The 20,066-nt window shown below is 37.7% G+C and overlaps 1 protein-coding gene across 17 annotated transcripts in view; it reads right to left on the bottom strand.

Moving 5' to 3' along the window:
* Positions 1-20,066, bottom strand: part of RBFOX1 (RNA binding fox-1 homolog 1) — a 1,354,570-nt gene that overhangs the window by 1,123,053 nt on the left and 211,451 nt on the right. The window lies entirely within an intron of this gene.

Raw genomic sequence — 20,066 nt, 5'->3', positions numbered from 1 at the left:
TCCCTCCAGCTGGAATGACATTATACCCATTTGAGCTCTTTTTATATCAAATTTATTTGCAGGTAAACATGAAACAAACCTGATGATTCTCTGTCAAACAAGGTGTTTCAAGCAACAATGAATAGAAACTGCAATCTGACAGGTTAGCTCTTTTGCTCAAGTTCTGAAGCTGCTATTATGGTTGGAAAAACATTTATGCAAACTGCTCCGAAATTTGCCTTGGTCTACTGCCTATCCAATATCTTATTTCTCTGATGGAGTCTCATTTCAATGTAATCATATTCCCAGTAAAAATTGAACAGTGCAGGAATGGGAGATGTGACCCAAGTTATTCAGTTCAAAGTATATGAAACACTATTAAACCTGGCCGTAGGGTTCTTCAGGAGGCGAAGGGAATATTTACTTGACTCAATTTAAAATACATTTTATGTGAAATTTTGATTTTATAGTAAATATCCCTGCTGATCCCTTTGCCACTTCCTTCTGTAGTAAACATGATCTGGTGGAAACACAAGGCTTATTTCAAATCCTAAAAGGTAATTAAAGCTAAGACAGTCCAAAAAAAAAAAAGATCACCAATGGTTCCTCTGTGCCTAAGGGAAGTTTTAATTAAAAGTCACAGGAGAATAATCTGCAAGAAACAAAAATGAGATGGCTGCTGCTAATTTGCCTGGGTCTCAAGCAGATAAACAGTAAATACACAACAACTAAAGTTGCTGTGATTTTGTTCATTTTAACACTTACTGGGAAATCTGTTTCCTTGTCTTCTTCCTCCTGAGTGCTCCTTGACAATGCAAACCCTCTGCTCTCCCAACGATGGGGCTGCAAATTCCCCCACAAAAAGTTTTTCTCTTCTGTAGCATACACTGAGCCTTGGGTCCAGTGTTACACATTTTCACCAGATTGTCAATTCCTCTGGCATGAAGAAGGATTCCAGCTCATGGGCCACAAGCATCTGTAAAATAGCCCTGAAGCAACCCAGGTAAGAAAATCCCTTTTCTTTAGGCTAAACTGCCTGCTGAGGCTCTGCTCCAGCTATCGGCCAGAGTCCTGGGTTCTCAAATTGCCCCGTAGAAAAATGGCAGAGAACAGCCCTCCTTTACTCTTTTTTCACAGAGCAAAAAGGGGGAGTATTCCCCTCATTGCTCTCTCCAAGTTCTCTGTCTTCATCAGTCAACTGCAATTTGCAACTCTATGGGTCCACCAGGTCCCCCACGAGGGATGACAAAATTTTGGCTGTTGAAGAAAGCAGACAGCCTTACTCTGTCCGTGCTCCTATTCTAAGCCTTAAGCTCACAATGGTAATGCAGAACAGAGGTTTACCAGTGTGTATCTGTCTGCCCACCACAGACGTCAACCTCCAGAACTACAGAAATAACTGTTATCCTTTCTGCTCCTGGCCTGTAAGAGCCCTGGCTAAATGTTGGATTGAGAAACTTGGGATCTAGCCTTCATTTTAGGAGGAAGGAATTATGGTACATTGTGTGCATACAGAATTACCAAAGTTGCATTAATTTGCTAACCAGAATAACTGCCATATATTTCATTTCTTTCCTCCAAAGTTCATCATAGCTCAAAAGTGACCATTTACATTTGCTCAGAGATCTTACTTCAACTTCATTCTAACCAACTGGCATCACAGATAAAATCTAGTAAAAACAATCCCTTTTTCAAATTAGTTTTAGTACTTTCTTCTCTGTATTCATGAAAAAGAAAATCACATCTATTTTGGGTTTTCTTCTTGTTACACTAGCAAAAATCTCTACTCCCATTATCTACATCCACAGTAATTTTGAATTTTAACAGGAGGGCAACTCCACTTATAATTCAGACATTTCCAGATAAAATGAGCAGAAAATCAGTTCTTCCTACAGTGCATGTTGAATTGTGCTATTATCCTACACACAGTAGGTGCCAATTTTTACAAAATCATGAAGTGTCACAATTATAAGCAGAATTACTTGTTAAAATTTAAGAAGCAGATAAATAGCAAACAGGAATGTTGATTATCTAGCAAATGTAGAAAAAAGGAAAAATGTCTCTGTCTGATGAGACCAGTATATTATTTTTCGTTCTAAGGGGCAAGATGTATTTCTTTAAAAATGTAATAGTTGCTTTAGAATATTTTTAAAGACTATTATTTTAAGTGTTTCTTAAGTTACCCATATAAGCATTTTTCCTCTGAAACACTTACAGATACTATTATTAACTATTGTGGCATTGAAAAACAGAGATGCTACATCCACTTACACTACTTGGTAGCTATGTTTTGAGAAACCTGAAAGGAAAGCGAAGAGGCAGTGTCTGATAAGTGGCTCTGCCACACTTTTTTTATGTAGTTAGCTATCATTCTTGCTTTCCAGCCATAAAACGTCTTTTACATAGAAAGCCCTGATTCCAGAACTACCTGTATGGTGCAAAACTGATATAGCCTCTTTAAAATATTGAGAATAAGGTAGGTGTGACTGAGCTAAAAACCTTGCTCCTGCTTCTAGTCTACTGTAGCCATTGTCCACCTCACAAAACTACAAGTTTCCTGAAACAGGGGAATGAATGTGAAGATATTCAGAAGTAGAAACATTTTTTCTTTCTTAGCAACATTAGTAAATCATGCCTCAAGTATTGTTATTCATTCAACACCCACAAGAAATGAATCAACACAAGTTAGATGTAGTATCAGTAGAATCATCCCGCCATGTACCTGCCCTGCGACAGTTGCCATAAGCCTCATCCTCCTGCCCCGCCGCCTCTTGCACTGCTCTCGCCTGGTCCTTCAGCTCTAAAGGGAGGCCTCAGCCTGGCAATAAAATCTCTGCCCCTGTGCAAACACTCCTGACTTTACTGAAATCTCATATATCCATCTTAGGTATGCGATTATATGCAAGCAAGTTAATATTGCCACTAAAGTCTCCAAGAATGCTCTAATACCTAAGTTACTACAGTACCTTACTTCTTAATCTCACTGCCTTTACTAGCAGTTGCCTCCCATAACCAGGTCCAACGGATCTCCATTTTACCATTTGTTTTGGTTGTCCCCACTATTCCTACTAGAAAGATGGAAAGCGCTTCTCCACATATTTCCAGTCTCAGCTGACTTCTGTCCAGAGCAGACTGTTCTGGTGAGGTCAGGCCCCTCCCTTTCAGTCATTTTAATTTATGAGATCCTAGTTTGTACCTGAAAATTTTGTTAGCCTCAAATTGCATTGCATTTCATGACACTAAATTTTATTCTCTTTGTATTATTTATAGGTGGTGTTAAGGTAGTCTATGTCCCTGTTTCAAAAAAAGTGCATCTCCCTAGCATTACCTAAAAAATCCAGTGCTAGAAAACAGCACTGTTGCAAAAATTATACTGAATGTAGCACTCTGAAACTCTTCCTGATCCACTACTCTGCTTTGTAAAGCCACTGTATAGGCTAGAAACTGTTAATATAATATTTTGGCAATTACGAGGGCTAAGTGATGTAAAGGTCATTTTGCCACAATTTATCACCATCAGTTCAATGCAGGAGGTGCCACAGCATCGCAGACCGAAGTCTTCTGTATGAACTAACATATGACTCAATGACACTTTTTCTTCTACAGAAGAAACATATAGGCATCTGTATAAGGGCCCCGGATGGTGAAATGGGCAAAAGAATAAAGAGAGTACAAATCCTCTATAGGATTTCAACTATCTCCTCTGCAAGTAAACATTATGATATTTACAGGAAAAGATTTTAAGCTAAATTGAAGTCCAAAACAAGATTTACAGATACAGAAAAAAATGTCATGGTGGAACAGATCAGCAGTTCACTCTGCTGCTTCTGCTACTGGCTGTCAGATCTTTTCAGGCAACTCTGCAAAAACTGCCTTTTGGATACACACCCCCTAAGTGCTTAATTACAGACTATCGTGCCCACTGAGGAAGTCTTCTTTCTAACCTCTGTAAGAAGGAAACTGTTTTAATCCTCTAGTACACTGCAAAGGAACTCAAAAGGACAAACACCATCCTGAGCTGAAACAGCACAGTTTAAAACAGTTTTTAAAATAACAGTTTAGCTCATTTTCGTGCAGTCAAGTTTGAAAAATTCTGCAAGATTCAAGAAGAACAGGAGACACTATGTAAATATAGTATTTGTGTCAACATTTTAAATGGCCAACCATGCATTTAACACGCAAATACTCTAAAGCTACATTTCCCAGTATGGCTGCACCTGGAAACGAGCACGTTAGCCAGTTCCCTTTTTAACCAAGAGATGGATACCTGATGTCGGATAAAGAATGCACATCACAAAACTGAACTGCTTAGCTATCTGTGAATTCGATAACACAGAACTGCAGCTTCCCATATGAATTGAAAGCTAAGCGATACACAGTCTGCAGAGTACCCCCAATACATTTACTTTCAGTCGCCTGCTGTTTAACACTCTGAGATAAATAATTGTGGTGGGTTGGCCCCTGCTGGCAGCCAAGCATCCACCCAGCTGTTTAGTCAATCCCCAGTCGCCCTGCGGTATAGGGGAGTAAACTGGAAGAACGAAAGCAAGAAAACTCACGGGTCAAAATAAAGACAGGGAAATTACTCACCAGTTACTGTCACAGGCAAAACACACTCACCTTGCAGAATTTGACTTCATTTATTGCCAATTAACATAAATTATCTTTCACCCTTCTTATCACCACAGGGTACACTCAGTCCCCAAGTGTATAGTTTCATCTCTCAAGTATACATCTGCCGTTATTACACAGTTTATATTTTTCCTGGAAAAGCAAAGAAAATGACCGAGCTTTCCACTGTTCCATGGTAATATCAATTTTTGTGTGTGACTTTGGGGTTTTTTTGTTCATCCACTTCTAGTCTGACAGGAATGAGAGAGGCAAATATCTTTGAGCGAAGCTATTTTAAAAATAAAGAGACAGATTACTCATATCTTTATAGCCAGTTTGTAATGAATACACAAAGGAAGAGAGAATTCGACCAAAGTAGCAAACACTCTCCTGAAAACTGGAAACACAGTGGAGAAAGAAGGCTTCTGGTCTACCAGAGCTGATACCTTAATTAGGCAATTATAACTATTAAGCATTGACAAAGCTCCAGGCCTAGATGAATTACAACCAAGAAATCTGTCGAAAAGTGGTAAGGGGAAAAGGAAAGCCCTCGGCAGGATTTGTGATAACTTACTAAGTAAGGAAGGGAGTATAAAGACAACTGGAGTAGCAGTTAATGTAATTCTTTTTACTTTAAAAGGTTCCAAGACGCTAGAAAGCCCAAGCTTCTTATCCTGCACTCAGTTATGCAGAAGACAGAAAGTTATTAAACCAGATTTAGAAATGCATGACTTAAAAGACCATGATAGCAGACTGAATACATAGAAAAAAGGAGGTCATGACAGACAAATTTACTGGAGTTCTCCGAGTATGTTACCTACCTGGAGACAATAGCAATGTAACAGACAATTTATCTGGAATTCAAAAAAGCATTTGATACTGTGCCACAAAGCAGATCAATTTGAAAAGGTGGCAAGTGTGGTTTTGAGAAGAACTGACAAAAATTCAAATAGATTCAAAGACACATATCAGAAAGAAACAGGCCAGCTGCTGAGTGCAGAGAAGAGAACTAGAGCTACTGGGAACACTACAACTGACAAGTTTAGATTATTTCCTAGACTTGTGACCTTGGAAAGGTTATGTTCAAAATTATTACATTTACTGATGGCACACAATTTCTAAGGCAACAAAAACAGAGGAGAAAGATCAAACTGTGTCAGAATGACCTGGATAATTTAGGTTTATAGTCTTACTCACGGCTCACATGCTCCACTATAAGACACAATGAGAACAGGCATCTAAACTAATTCCACAATACTGGAAAGTGACAACAGAGAATACATATGAGTGGGAAAAACAAGAAAATACTGTGCTTAACACAAAAATTCATTTTCTAACTAATTACAAAGAAAAAGCAAACAAGTCATGGGGTATCTACTATGAAAAGTATATGGAAAAGAAGTGGAAATTATTCTAGAAATACACAATGGGATGTCATTTAAGAGCATCATAGTCATGTGGAGTAATGACCAAGAAAGTTATTGAGCAGTTTCCCAGTTCTAATATTGGCTGACACATTTCTACAATTACAACTTAGATTAAATGCTCAAGAATGCTGTGTTTTCTGGACATCAAAGATTTGTGAATCCTCTTGTCATGGTTTAACCCCAGCCAGCAACTAAGCAACACGCAGCCGCTCACTCACTTTGCCCCACCCAGTGGGATGGGGGAGAAAATCAGGAAAAAGAAGTAAAACTCCTGGGTTGAGATAAGAATGGTTTAATAGAACAGAAAAGAAGAAACTAATAATGATAACGATAACACTAATAAAATGACAGCGGTAATAATAAAAGGATTGGAATGTACAAATGATGCGCAGGGCAATTGCTCACCACCCGCCAACTGACACCCAGCCAGTCCCCCAGCAGCTATTCCGCCCCCTCACTCCCCCCAGTTTCTGTACTAGATGGGACGTCCCATGGTATGGAATACACTGTTGGCCAGTTTGGGTCAGGTGCCCTGGCTGGGCATGAGAAGCTGAAAAATCCTTGACTATAGTCTAAACACTACTGAGCAACAACTGAAAACATCAGTGTTATCAACATTCTTCACATACTGAACTCAAAACATAGCACTGGACCAGCTACTAGGAAGACAGTTAACTACATCCCAGCTGAAACCAGGACACCTGTCCAGAAATGAGCCAAACTCTGGACTCAAAATTGTAACCACTACCTTAAATTGTATACTTTGTATTATTAAAATTATTAAATTACATGCTGTTGAATTTTAATTTTTTTTAAAAGGTCTCATATTGGGCTCGATCACATGCTGAACTACAATTTTGGCAGAGCATTTTAGTTTTGTCCAAGTTATACAGGGACGAGGTGATAGAGAGAAAATAATAGATTCAAATCTTTAGCACCATAGCTTAGAGGAAATTAAAAAGAGTTATAGAGAAGATAATTTCTTAGGATTACTGAAGAGAAAGCAAAACATTTATGTAAAAACCTGTCTGTGACTGGAACTAATACAGAAAAAAAAATGGCAGCTTTTTTATTGTAATATAACACATAGAGTATCCATCCTTTAAATAAATCCAGTCTGAGAATACATGAGGAATAGTCAATTTAAGATGAAGCTGAGTTTGTGGCTGGACAAAGAAGAAGGCTGGGTTTGGATTTAAAAAAAAAAAAAAAGAAGGTATATGAACTAATCTATTTCTCTGAGGGAAAAAGACGTGCTTTGATGAATCTATAGTTTTATCTTGTCCTATAAAGCTATTACTATATGTCTGTGATTTTTATGTGGCAAGACAATAGGATTTCCTGCCAAAGTACCACAGAAAACAGCCAGTTAGCTGATTTGAATAGCCTCTGACTGTGAAATGAGGAATTCATTAACTGCTAGTAAAAGTCAAAAACATTTTGGGGGAGATTTCAGATTACTGGATTTGCAACTTTGCACATATAGTTATATCTTTCATGTTAATGAAATCCTTGTGCTGTTCAACTTTGATTTATTCAATAATTGCCATGTATCAGAGTGGACAATTGGAAGAGAAGGCTTAACCTTCAGCAGACACCATTAGCATCTAAGTGGCAGCATATGTTAACTTTTGCTTTTCTGTGAATATTCAGGTTGTGTATTGTATGCGAGTCTGCTGATTTTACTGTTTATTATGTCCTTACCTTCACTAGTAAAGCTTACAGTGATAATTTTGGCAGAGCTGTTACCTAATGACTTTCAAATATAATTAAAAACATATTTTGATATAAACTGTATTGCCAAAGTCAAATATATACCAGCTAAGTGAAATTAACCTTCAAGTGATACTTGAATAACAGTAAACCACAAGGGTATGTAAGAGATTAGATATACTGTAGTTTAATTATGTTACAATAATTCACCTCATTAATCTCCTAGGAAACAATAACCACAACAGTTAAATACTGTAATTAACAAACCCTATTTCAAACTTAATTTTAATTTTATATGACTTTGCAATATTATCCAGTGCAATTATATAAAAGACAAATAAAAGATAAAGCAAATATTAAGTTCTCTGGAGAAGACATCAAAAATATCCTCACCTCTTCAACCTGTGACAGAAAAGAAACAAGGCCAAGCACTACTTTGACTTATTTCTGTCCCAATCTATGCCATGATGGCTCCACTTCATCTGCAAATAATCTCAGGATCCATCAGCTCACAACTTCCGCTAGGTCACAAGTACTCTGTGGACATTTCTGACTCTCTCTGCTGCCATCATTCCTAATTCAAGTAACAATTCCCTGCGAGGACTACCAGTTTGGATAACACACTGTAGCTTAACAATGGTGATTTAATGTGCATTTGGGTTTTTTTGCCCTTATGTTGGACTACACAACCGTTTTCAAAATTACATGCAGAAATAAATCTGTCTCTGTCAATACACTTGCCAAAGGCCTTAAATTCCTCAACTCTTCTTTAGCTACTCATAGTGTCAGAATTGCTATCGTATGCACCAAGAGGAGCACACAGCAATCTTCATGGATCACAAGATCCCACCGCATACAGAGAGAACATTTCTTCACACCTGCAATGCTGCTGCCTTGGGGCAGTATGGGGAAGCTGACATTTTGTGTCAGGAAAGCTGTGTCCCTGAAGACAGGCAAAATGCACAAGAAAATTCTCTAGGTAAAAACATACCTACAATATGAACACCTGAGGGTTGTTGCCTTACACAGCGCTTTTAGAACTCGGTCAGGAATCACGAATATAATAGCACACAGAAAAGGAAACTGAAACAAATGAAGCACTTCAAAATAGGAAAGTAAGCCTGGCACCTTCAGCATTATAACTCAGGTGGCATCAATATCAGAGAAACGAGTTCAGCATGGAGTTACAAGAAAGCAGCTCTGTTATATCAACAAACATGAGAACATCAGTTTCTTGGGGATCTTCTATCTGTTTACAAGATAAGTAGAGATAGTCTTTTTATTTAATGAGCTCACAGTCTAAGTTCATAACAACTGCAGGTATTTTCCATGTGGATTAAGCCAGATACCACTTAGTTTACAGTGGTAAATCAAAACCTCATTTTAAAAAAATTCTGTATAGATTATATTTCTCATTCAATTACAATGCCAAGTAAGAGGTAAAATGTTTGTCTTGATTACTTTGATTTTAGCTTTTTAACAGGTGTAGTTTATTCCACAAAACTTCTGAGAAGCTACACTCTGATTACTTAGCTTCTGCTTTTTGACCTTTTTTTCTTTACAGCTCTCCAAGGAGAAAATGAGATATCTTTATAAAATCAGTGAGTAATAAACAACAAGTTCATGTTCTCATAGAACAAAAAATAACAGCATTGAGAAAGCCCTGTTCAAAAATATAAATGTTGCAGAAAGAATGAAACTCATTCATTTATAACATTTTTCCATTAAAACAATGTAATAACTACTGAAGTTCAAATGATATATGAGTGTCTCCTTGAAGAAGATATTCTGTACATCTGATAAACCATAAATACTATGGAATGTACCTCAGGCAGAACAAGCACATCTTTGCGTGATCCTGAAAAATACACAGTGTATATGAGGATGAGTTATGAAGGTGAACAAATTTAATATATCTAGTTGCCTGGTGGACACCCACAATTTGCAATTTAATCATCCACAAGTTATGGTGTGTTCATAATTGTATTAGACTTTGAAATAAGTCAATACCAGTTATATTAAGTTTAAAATATAGCCAACCTTTTCAGGTTATGATAATTTATAAAGGAAATAGTAGTTACAAACAAGGTGAATTAAAGCATTAGAGCTGCACTGAACAAAAAGACAGTCTATTGCAGATAGATTCTTGAATTCACAACATATAACAACATTTTTATCATTGTCATGTTTTATATACTCCAGATTTATACAAAGAGAAAAACCCTAGTACTGTCATTCTGTAAGACTGGCAAGATTTTAATTTTTTTTTTTTTTTCTGCAAGCTATTCTTAAGAATATCAAGACTTTCAGAGTAAAAAAGAATTCATCAGTCTTGAACCTCTATTTAACAACTAGAGACACAGGCATTATGCCTACAGACCCAGATCCTGGCAAAATTAGATTATATCAGAATCCCTATTTTATATAAAATAGTTTAAAAATCACCGAACTAGATAGAGAAGGTTAACTTCATCTTTTGGTGACTTAGATGATCACCTGGAATAAAGCACAATGATCTTCTAGCTCTTTTTGTCAGTAAACATTTCCTTACTTAGAAGAAAAATTAAGCATTTACTTCTAGAAAGATTGAGAGAGATCATACTATAATAATCCAGGCTAGTGCACATTTCAGAAGTAACAGACCTTGGTTCAAATCTCTACTTTGAATTAAGCAGACATTTAAACAGGATCCTTCTATTTTACATAAAGTAAAACAGTATTAGCAACAAAGACTGAAGGAGACCTTTCCTTTGCACTATGTCTCATCATTTTGTGAGCAGGACACTTTTCTTTGCTGTGTGTTGGGAGATACACACTCCCTCAGGCACATGAAAGTATTGGACCTCTTGCACATCCCCAGATTTCACAAGGGAGATTTTGGTTAAAAGAAACAGCAGCAATAGTCACTTTAAGGATCTAGAACTTTATTTTTTTTGCTTTAATCACAGGTGCATTTGCTGTCTTTGGGGGAGCAAAAAGAATGCTATCAAATAGAATTCTTAATTCAAGTCAAGATTATATCTTTCAGACTGTTTGTGTTGTCAACAAAAATTATGAAGAAAACATTATTTCAGGTTGATTTGAACCAATCCTTTTTCCATTTTCAGCATTAACACAGAGTCAAAAGAAGAAGAAAAAAACCCCCACACCAGAAGAAACCCACATTCATTCATGTAACAAAGTTCATGGTGCTCTGACTGTGTTCATGTGGGCGGAAAAAGGTGACATGCAAAGGGCACTGGGGGCATCCTTCCATCTTTTCACTGGTTCAGGGACTATTATTTTACCCTGAGGATCAAGGTTAAACTGAAAGAAGAGGAAAAGAAGAGACCTGCAGGATGGCAGGAAATAGGCCTCATTCAGAAAAATTCAAGCAAGGAACTGCTCCTTGATTTTATCAGTAGAGGGTGGCTCTCCAACCTTCTTGGCTGGCACAATCACCCTTCTGCTGGAGAATCAGGTCCTCACCAGCCCCCTTGTTCACAGGCCTGAAACGTCTGGGCAGTGCCAAATGAAAGGCTGGGTTACTCTCCGTACACTTTTAGGAAGACATTGAAAGCAAAGACTCTGAAAGCAAAGAAAACAAAAAGGTCTCACTTGATTGAATTCTCTCAGCAGTGGAGGACAGCTTGACAATGGTTCTGAATTTCTGGTGTCTTTTGCAAGAGGGATAGGGAGTTTATTTATTTATTTATTTTAGTAAGTTTGAGCAAACGAAATCTAGTAACTAAACATTCTTTACCTAAAGGTGTTTGTAAACATTTTCAGGCATCAGAGAATGTACTGATCAAAGATGACAAGCATGTAGCTGTGCAGCTCTGTCATCATCTTAGCCACAAGAAGTACAGTGATGTCTGTAACACAGAGAGGTCTCAAGCATTGCCTGGGGAAGAAATTCATAGTATCACTTTACAAATGGTGTCTCTTGGTGTAAGCAACCTAATTTCACATTATTACTAGGTTTCCAATTACTAATTACAGTATTTAGATTTGGTATGAGAATAGTCCAAAAGCAAAATATTATCATTATCTGTACTTACGTATTGCATTCATTCTGCTGGCATTTTGAGGACTGCATACATAGAAAGTTTAAAGCAAAGGAAAAGCAGCACAGGATTTCAGGTATTGCAAAAGAGCGTGATGGAGTACTCAGTTCTTGTCAGGAAACAAGTAGAATAATGACACACCATTTGCTATATTGATCCAGGGACGGTGCTTAGCCATTTTGCTTCTTCCAAGGCAGATTATAATAACTGGTATACTTCACATTTCTGAGAACAACCGTGAAAATGCTGCCTATGAACAGTGGAATTTCTTATAAAGCACCCTAGATATTAGATGTTCTAATGCACGGTCAGATTGGTTAAAAGATCTCTCAGCAAGCATGTTATGAAAATCAAAGCAACAATGTATTTAATAAAATATGCTTCTAGCTTTTGCTGTCTTCCTATAGTAATTTTACTGGCACCATACTAAAGACTGATGCTTTCTCTTTAACAATTATTAACACTTCAAATAAATCAAATATTAACAGCAAGTAAATCTCAGCCCACAAATCTACAGGCCTGGATGGAATCCATCCCAGGGCATTAAGAGAAGAGGCTGACATTCCTGCAAGGCCACTGTCTATCATCTTTGAAAAGCCGTGGAGATCAGGGGATGTCCCTGATGACTGGAAGAGGGCAAATCTACAAGATGGGCCCAAAAGAGGACACAGGAAACTACAGGTCCATTAGTCATACTTCAGGCCCTGGGCCAGTAATGGAATGACTCCTCCTAGAAACTATTAGAAACCAAGTGAAGCAGGTGTTTGGGAAAACCCAGCACAGATTTACCAAAGGCAAATCATGCCAGACTAACCTGATCACCTTCTACAACAAAATAACATTTCCTGTCAGCATAGGGAGAGCAGTAGATATTGTTTCCTGGACTTCAGCAGAGCATCTGACACTGTTTCCCACAGCCTTCTCCTGAACAAACTGGCAAGGTACAGACTAGATGGGTGGTCTGTGAGATGGGTAGGAAATTGGCTCACAGGCCACATTCAGAGGGTGGTAATCAATGGTTTTTACTCAGGCTTGCAGCCAGTCACAAGTGGAGTCCCCCAGAGATCGACAGTGGGCCCTACACTGTTCAACATCTTCATGAACACAAAGAAAGGCGACAAAGATGATCAAAGGGCTGGAGAACCTGCCCAATGAAGAAAAACTGAAGGAGTTAAGTCCTTTCTCCCGGAGGAGAGAAAGCTTAGGGGGGACCTCATCATACGATTCCAGTACTTAACAGGCAGCTACAAAGAAGACAGAGGCTGCATCTTCACAAGGAGCCACACGGAGAAGACAAGGGGCAATAGGTACAAGTTGCACCAGGAGAGGTTTCATCTTGATACAAGAAAGAATATTTTTACAGTGAGAACAACCAATCCCTAGAACAACCTCCCCATGGACATTGTAGAGTCCCCATCACTGAAGGTTTTCAAAACATGACTAGACAGGGTGTAGATAATCTCATCTAGGCTCCCTTTCCCACAAAAGGTTGGACCAGATGATCTTTCAAGATCCCTTCCAACCTGGGCTGTTCTATGATTTTTCCCTCAGAAGCTAGTCAATGATAGTACGGACTACATTCTTTCAGATGCCACAGTAAAAAGAAAAAAAACCCAAACCAGTAGCTAACATAACATTCCTGTTAACTCTGAAGTCTTCTTGCTCTATTACAAGTGAAAGCTTTAAAAAAACCCGCTATAATACAAAGCCCTCTCATTCCTCCCCAAAAGACAATCACATAACAAGATCTCTAATAAAAAAGGAAAAGATTAATTGGAGAGCTGCCTTGAGAGACCAAATGTTCCAGACCTGACAGTTTTATAATGTAAGTAATTAGGGCAACATTATGAGTTATGTTATCAGAGCCAGCAGCATGATCAGCAATTGTTTATATTTCAGGGTCTATTCAGGAGTACAGTACACAAAGTAGAGCACTAAAAGCAGACGAAGCAGATGTTGATGGAATAGAGCTGAATGCTGTTCTCACCCTGCCAATGCCTTCAATGAATTTATCTTCATTAAAAGAAATCTAATCTTCAATAAAAAGAAAAATAAGTAAACTGTTGCCTATCAACTCAGCATGTAGAAGTTAAACACAGAATAAACTTTGGCAGATGTCAAATCAAGTCAACTTCTTCTGTAAAGTGAAAAGTAAAGATGAACGCAGCAGTTCAGGGTGGGGAATAAAACCAATTTGCACAGCCTCTACTCCTTTCTACAATTGAACCTGAGCTACCTTTCTGCTAGTTTTCTTGAGTGATCTTGGTTCCAGTGGGGGCATGCACATGGCTCCCTCTCTTGGCACATGGCTGCACAATAGTTGAAAAGAAACAAGAGTCTAAACATCCAAAACTGAGAAAGCGTGTGCCCCTGAACTTGTAATGCTAAAGCCAATGACCATTTGCCAGATTAAACAGAAAGGAGGGAATTGTAACAAAGGGGAGAGAGAAGAGGGCAATACATTATCAGTAGGACACTAGCTTGGTATTTGCCAGAAGTAACCCCAACAGCATCAAAACCTCCATCTAAGCTTGAGGGAGGTGGGGTGTTGTACCGCACAACGAGGACTGAGAGAGAGGTGCATGCAAAACAGGGCAAGCGAGTAAGGGGGATTAGAAACTTTCAGGGATTAGCTACAGAAGAGTGTTTAGAAATTTGTAGGTACATATTAATATTTCACAGGTGCCAAGTATTGTGGTTTATTTACGGTATGGCCGATTGTTTCAGAATGTATAGTTCACTGATTGCCAGTTAATTACATGCCATTAATAAATCAATAAACTTCTTATATCACGATTTGATTTAAAGAATATAAATTGAAGTTTTCCTCTATGACAATTGTTTTTTTTCATCAAATCATAGCATTTACTTATTTAGCTTTCTTTTCTTCTTACGTCTGTACCTGTTTGAGACCAAAACTGGTATCATAGGTTCAAAGAAATTAATTTCAGCTGGACTGAAGCCTGTTTGTAATCAATTCTATTTTTGGCTTTGTCAGATAAAAACTTGGCAAACACCATCAAAAGGATAACAGATATAGTAAAACATGGGATGCTTATCAAAACCAAAAATATAAATATTACACATAATTTGTCTTCTATCACATAAAATAAACATTGTATATCTGATTCCAAATCACATGAAAAATTCTACAAGTGTACGCAATGCTCCCCTATAGCAAGAATAAACACACCATCACAGCTAAGAAGTAACATACCACAAGAATTAACATGGGCTAGAATGTACTCTGTCCAAAAAACATGCATCAGGGGACAGTGGTAATTCTACAGAGGCACTAAAAAAGAAATCCCCATTCTTTCTCAAGCTGCCTAGTGTGTACAGTGGGAAGGTTAAGCAGCTGAACTTCCCTTTCACTTTGCCATAGTTTCCTAAAATCTCTTGTCAAATACCTGCTTTTCCCTTGACATGCCATTGGTTTGATGGATTTTTATCAATACATACTTTTGATAAAATGTAAGAATCAAGGGCAAGACTACTGTTTAAAAGAGAACATTCCCAAGCTTCTTGAAAATTATGCTTTATATCTGATTCTTTTATTTCTGTGCTGTGCAACAGTGGTAAGAAATTACATTTAGAAGCCTACTTGTCTTTCAACAGTAACACAGTTGTCATATGTAAAAAAGAAGTGTAAAACGTTGTTACTACATTCTCATTTACTGGGAAGACAACAGTTCCTATTATCACAGATTATATTGATCATGTAGTTTTCTATTTGGAATAATTTCAACCTTGGCCATGCCATTTCTCATAGCTCAACAATCAACTGAGCATTATAATACCAGAGGGAGAACTAAAAAAAAAAAACAACACCCCCCCCCCCAAAAAAAAAAAAACAAAAAACAAAAAACCACATATACAAAAAAGAATCCCTCACTGGAAAAGCACAACTACCTAAGTAGCAGCTAACTTAAGTGGCTTTATGAAAACAGCTTTATTTTACATTTGAAGAAAACTCAATGCAAGTTTTAATTATTAAAATCTGTCCTTTCTTGCAAGATATTTTAGTTACAATGGTGGTATAAACAAAGTCCTTGGGAAAATACATCTTTAATGAAGATCTGCTATGAAAACTACATTTTAAATCATTCTTTTGATACATGAATCATTCTCTCTAATCTTATTAACAACCTCAGGAAAACATTGGGAAATTAAAAATATATGTTTTATGCTGCAGGAGTAACATGAGAGCCAGCATCTTCAGGCTGAGCAGAGGCGAGAGACAGAAATTGTTTACAAACACATGCATTGACAGTTTAGGCAAAGAGACAATACTTAGTACGTGTTCAGGTAAAAGACAGGTCTGGGACAATTATTTAAGACAAATGTCTATATTCATTAAAACCTTTACTTACCATTCATATGGAAACAAGCTGCATTTCTGAACTTGTGTTGTTTCCTGGGCTGTCCCACAGACTCCAGTCTCATGGTATGAGGTGCACTTTAGCATGTGCACCATGAATTCAACTGAGTCGTTGATATATGCAATGCTAAACAGCTCCTGAAGCACCGCACCAACTTGGGTTGGGATATTCAGCATCAGGCAGGATCAAGCTTCCAACTGGCAGCAAAAAGCAAGCTTTCCCTTTATGGTACATGAAAAAGGAGTATTGCTTACACTGCAAAAATCTTTCCTTGCTCACATCCATGCAGCTGGGACAACCTGCCCCTGTGAGTCCTTGCTCTATACCAACTGCTGCTCACTCTGAACGTGGTGGAGCTATAGGCTAACATCCACACATCTGCTATGTGATCAGAGCTTTCTATTAGCCCACTTCATCATCTTGGCTTGCAGAAAATCCTGAACAGGATGAAAAGGGATCATGAAAAATTTATGGCTTTGGGCAGGGTAAATTTCGTTTCACGTAACTGATGAAACAATTTAAACTCCTTAACAAGTTACTTATGGTAACTCATGACAAGTTTTAACACTCTTATCTATGTCTAGTGTAGAGGCTGATCTTTGACTTGTACTAAAGCCATTGAAGAGGACATCCAAGTGGATAAATACCTTTCTTACACTGGGTATACAGATTTTCTTATCAAAATATTGTAAAGTGACTTTTGGTTCTAGAGAATCAGGTCTTAAACAGCTGCTTCAATGCTTGCATTACAGATGGAAAAAATATCAAGGTAATACGCATCACAACACCAGCACAGCTTTGTTTTATAGTTGAACTGAAGGTTCAAAATAATTTAAACAAAGAAAAGTAAATAATGTAGCAATGATTCATCTCTAAGGAATACTACTGTAACCAGTGAATAATTACAAGCACTGGTATTTATTAGTATGCAAAGGAGCTAGGTCTGTTTTGCTTCCAGAGCAGCTCAAAGGACAAAAAGCCAAGGAAGCGGTACACATTATAATAAATCACACACAAAAATTCCCTGTTTGTTTCAGCAAACATCTTTACTCTGGAGGAACAGAGTGCAGAGCTTCTTCCTGAGAATAAAAAAAAGTCTGTTTAATTTCTATTTCCAGTGATGCATTGTGCCTTCAGAGCTCATTCAATTGAAAAAGTACAAAGGTTTCAGTTTACAGAAGTTTTGTCAAAATGATTGCAGAAGTTGTCATGGAACAATTTCCAAAACAAACTGTGTTATTTTCCTTTTATGGTTCCCTTGACATTTTTAGTTCTTTAGTGGTGGCATAAGTTTCTATTTTCACAAGAGTGGCAATGTTTTCTCTGATAAATAGTAAAAGTTAAAAATCATAGGCGTCTGAGTGTATTGAAAAACTACTTTGTGTTTGTATATATAAATGTATATGTATAGAAGAAAGAAGTGAAATAGCAAAGGGAAGGAGCCATTTTTAAGGTGTTTTAAAGATACTGCTTCTCATATAAAAAGTTACTGACAGACTCATTTTTGCTTCTGTGTATGCATCTTTACAGACCCATTTTGAGCAAATGACAGAACAAAAATTATATATGTATACTCTCAGAAGCCGCACAAAAGAAAAGGTGAACTGTAAAATAAAATCCTAAGAAACATAATGACTCACTCTAGCAGGACATGAAGAAACATGATACATCTTCTAAGAAAGCATGGCTCTACTTCGTGACTCCACGAAAATAAAATGAGCAGTTTAAACAATAAGGTCAACTATTTGCCACTGGGTCATTTTTTAAAAACAGTGTTAAATCAAGACATTAGAGATGGAGGGGGAGCTAAGAATTTGATATAAATAAAGTGTTATCTCCATAAAAATAATGAGAAATGATTGTTTAAAGAAAAATGTAATTTCTTCCAGTCATCTCGGAGAAACTTTGTGAATAGCTGATCAGATCCTCTAAGATAGTCAGTGTAGTTCCCTTATATATTAATGGACAGCGTATCTATCAGTACTACTACCTGCACTACAAATCTGTAGCCTGTCAGACTACAGGAAATCTCAGGGGATACACATCCTGCTGTGCTTGTAAGATGAGTTATTCACTGTCTCTGTAAGTTGAAAGAAAAGGAACTTAGAAACATCTTGGTACTTAGAGGGTTAACACCAGACCTGAGAGATACTACTTTCAAATTAGCCTTTTAGAACAGAAACTAAGGAGACTGGGTTTCCCAAAGCTGTCCATTGGACAAGTCACTCACACTATTTTGCAGTCTGCCTCATTCATCCAGCTTCAGAAAGAGAGAGCAGAATGAAACAGCTGGTTTCCTGTTTCCACACTTTCTTTCAATTAGACTTGCTTTCACTTACAGGTCAGAGAATCACAGAATGATATAGCTTGGATGGGACCTCTGGAAGTCATCCAGTCCAATCTGCTTTCAGCTGGTCTAGTCAGAGCAGGTTGCTCAGGAATATTCCAGTCAAGTTTTGAGTATCTCCAATAACTGAGATTCCTTCCCGTCATCTGGACAATCCATTCCAGCTTTCGACTACTTTCTGGATAAAAATGTTTTCCATATATATACACCTGGAATTTCCCACATTCCAGCTTCTATCCTTGGACTACCAATCTGCGATGCATAACCCTGGTAGTAAAATCACAGCAGCATTAGCAGTTTGCCCAAGTAAGCATGCAAGATTTCAAGAAGTTTATACAGTACTCCACTGAAGCGCAGGTCACCACATCTTTATTATCATTGGTACTAACCCGGATGCAAATGCACAAGCAGCAGCTCTACACTGTGCTATGTTAAAATCAGTCTCCAGGTAGATATATGCTGATCCCTCTACAACAGAACAGTGGTAGCTAGAGTAAATGGCCACTACCACCTGTTTTCTGCTGACGAAATCCCAAATCCAACAGCATATACTGCTGTTGTGCTGCCAAACGGACTCACTGTCTGGTAAGTCTCAGTGGAAAGAACTGACCATCCCCTTCCCCCAACATTTCACCCCATACAGGACCAGCAAAGGCACCTTGATTTAACACGTTCACATCAGTTTTTAAAATAGCAAATACAACGAAACCAAAGAACTCCCAAGAGAGAAATATGGGAGAGGCATAGCTAAATCCTGTTATCTGCACTAAAGACTGTCAGAACGATGAACCAAATGAGAAAATTATATCCAGTAAATACCACTATTTTTTAAAGTATGCTTCTTTCAGTTTTAGGAACTGTAAACATAAAATTCTTGTGTACACGTATATCAAACAGCTACATTTCTAATATACTAAAAGTATACTAGTAGTACATAGAAGTGTATTAGTACACTTCTAGTAAACAACTAATCACCTGCATTTATTGTTTTCATTATATACAGGTATTGATATGGCTTCCTGTTAAGCCCATGCAGAAATTCACTGAGCTTCAAGTCCCAGTGACCACTGAGAACAGCTGAAGGATTTCCAATAACTTTCATGAATTACAATGGAAGTAAATCAAAGCCTTAGTTAAGAAACAGCTTCATATGGAAAGTCTGCAGCCCAAGCATAGGCAAAGGGTCTGGGGAGCCCTTTTTTGAGAGGTACGTAGTTAGGAAATAACAATAGGGTCTGTCATCTTCCATAAAACACCATTTGGGCCTCTCTAACATTCCACAAAACAGTGCACAATCCTAGTTAACAGAGATCATTTTAAGCATGTACTTAGCTTAATGTACTTCTTGCAGGCTGGGACAGAAAACCTCTGGTAGGTTCTTACTATCCATAGTCTCTGAAGATGCTCCCTGCATAAGTAGGTAGACTGCTGAAATTAGTACCTAAGTGAAATTCCTGTCATGCTCTTCTTTCCAATGGATGAAACAAATCAACAACAAAGCACATTGGAACTGCCTGCTTATACAAACACAGCTAAACCCTCCAGACTTTGTGTTCAACAG

This window comes from Haliaeetus albicilla, chromosome 22 (assembly GCF_947461875.1).
Source record: "Haliaeetus albicilla chromosome 22, bHalAlb1.1, whole genome shotgun sequence".
NCBI classification, from domain to species: domain Eukaryota; kingdom Metazoa; phylum Chordata; class Aves; order Accipitriformes; family Accipitridae; genus Haliaeetus; species Haliaeetus albicilla.
This window is presented reverse-complemented; position numbering and strand designations above follow the sequence as displayed.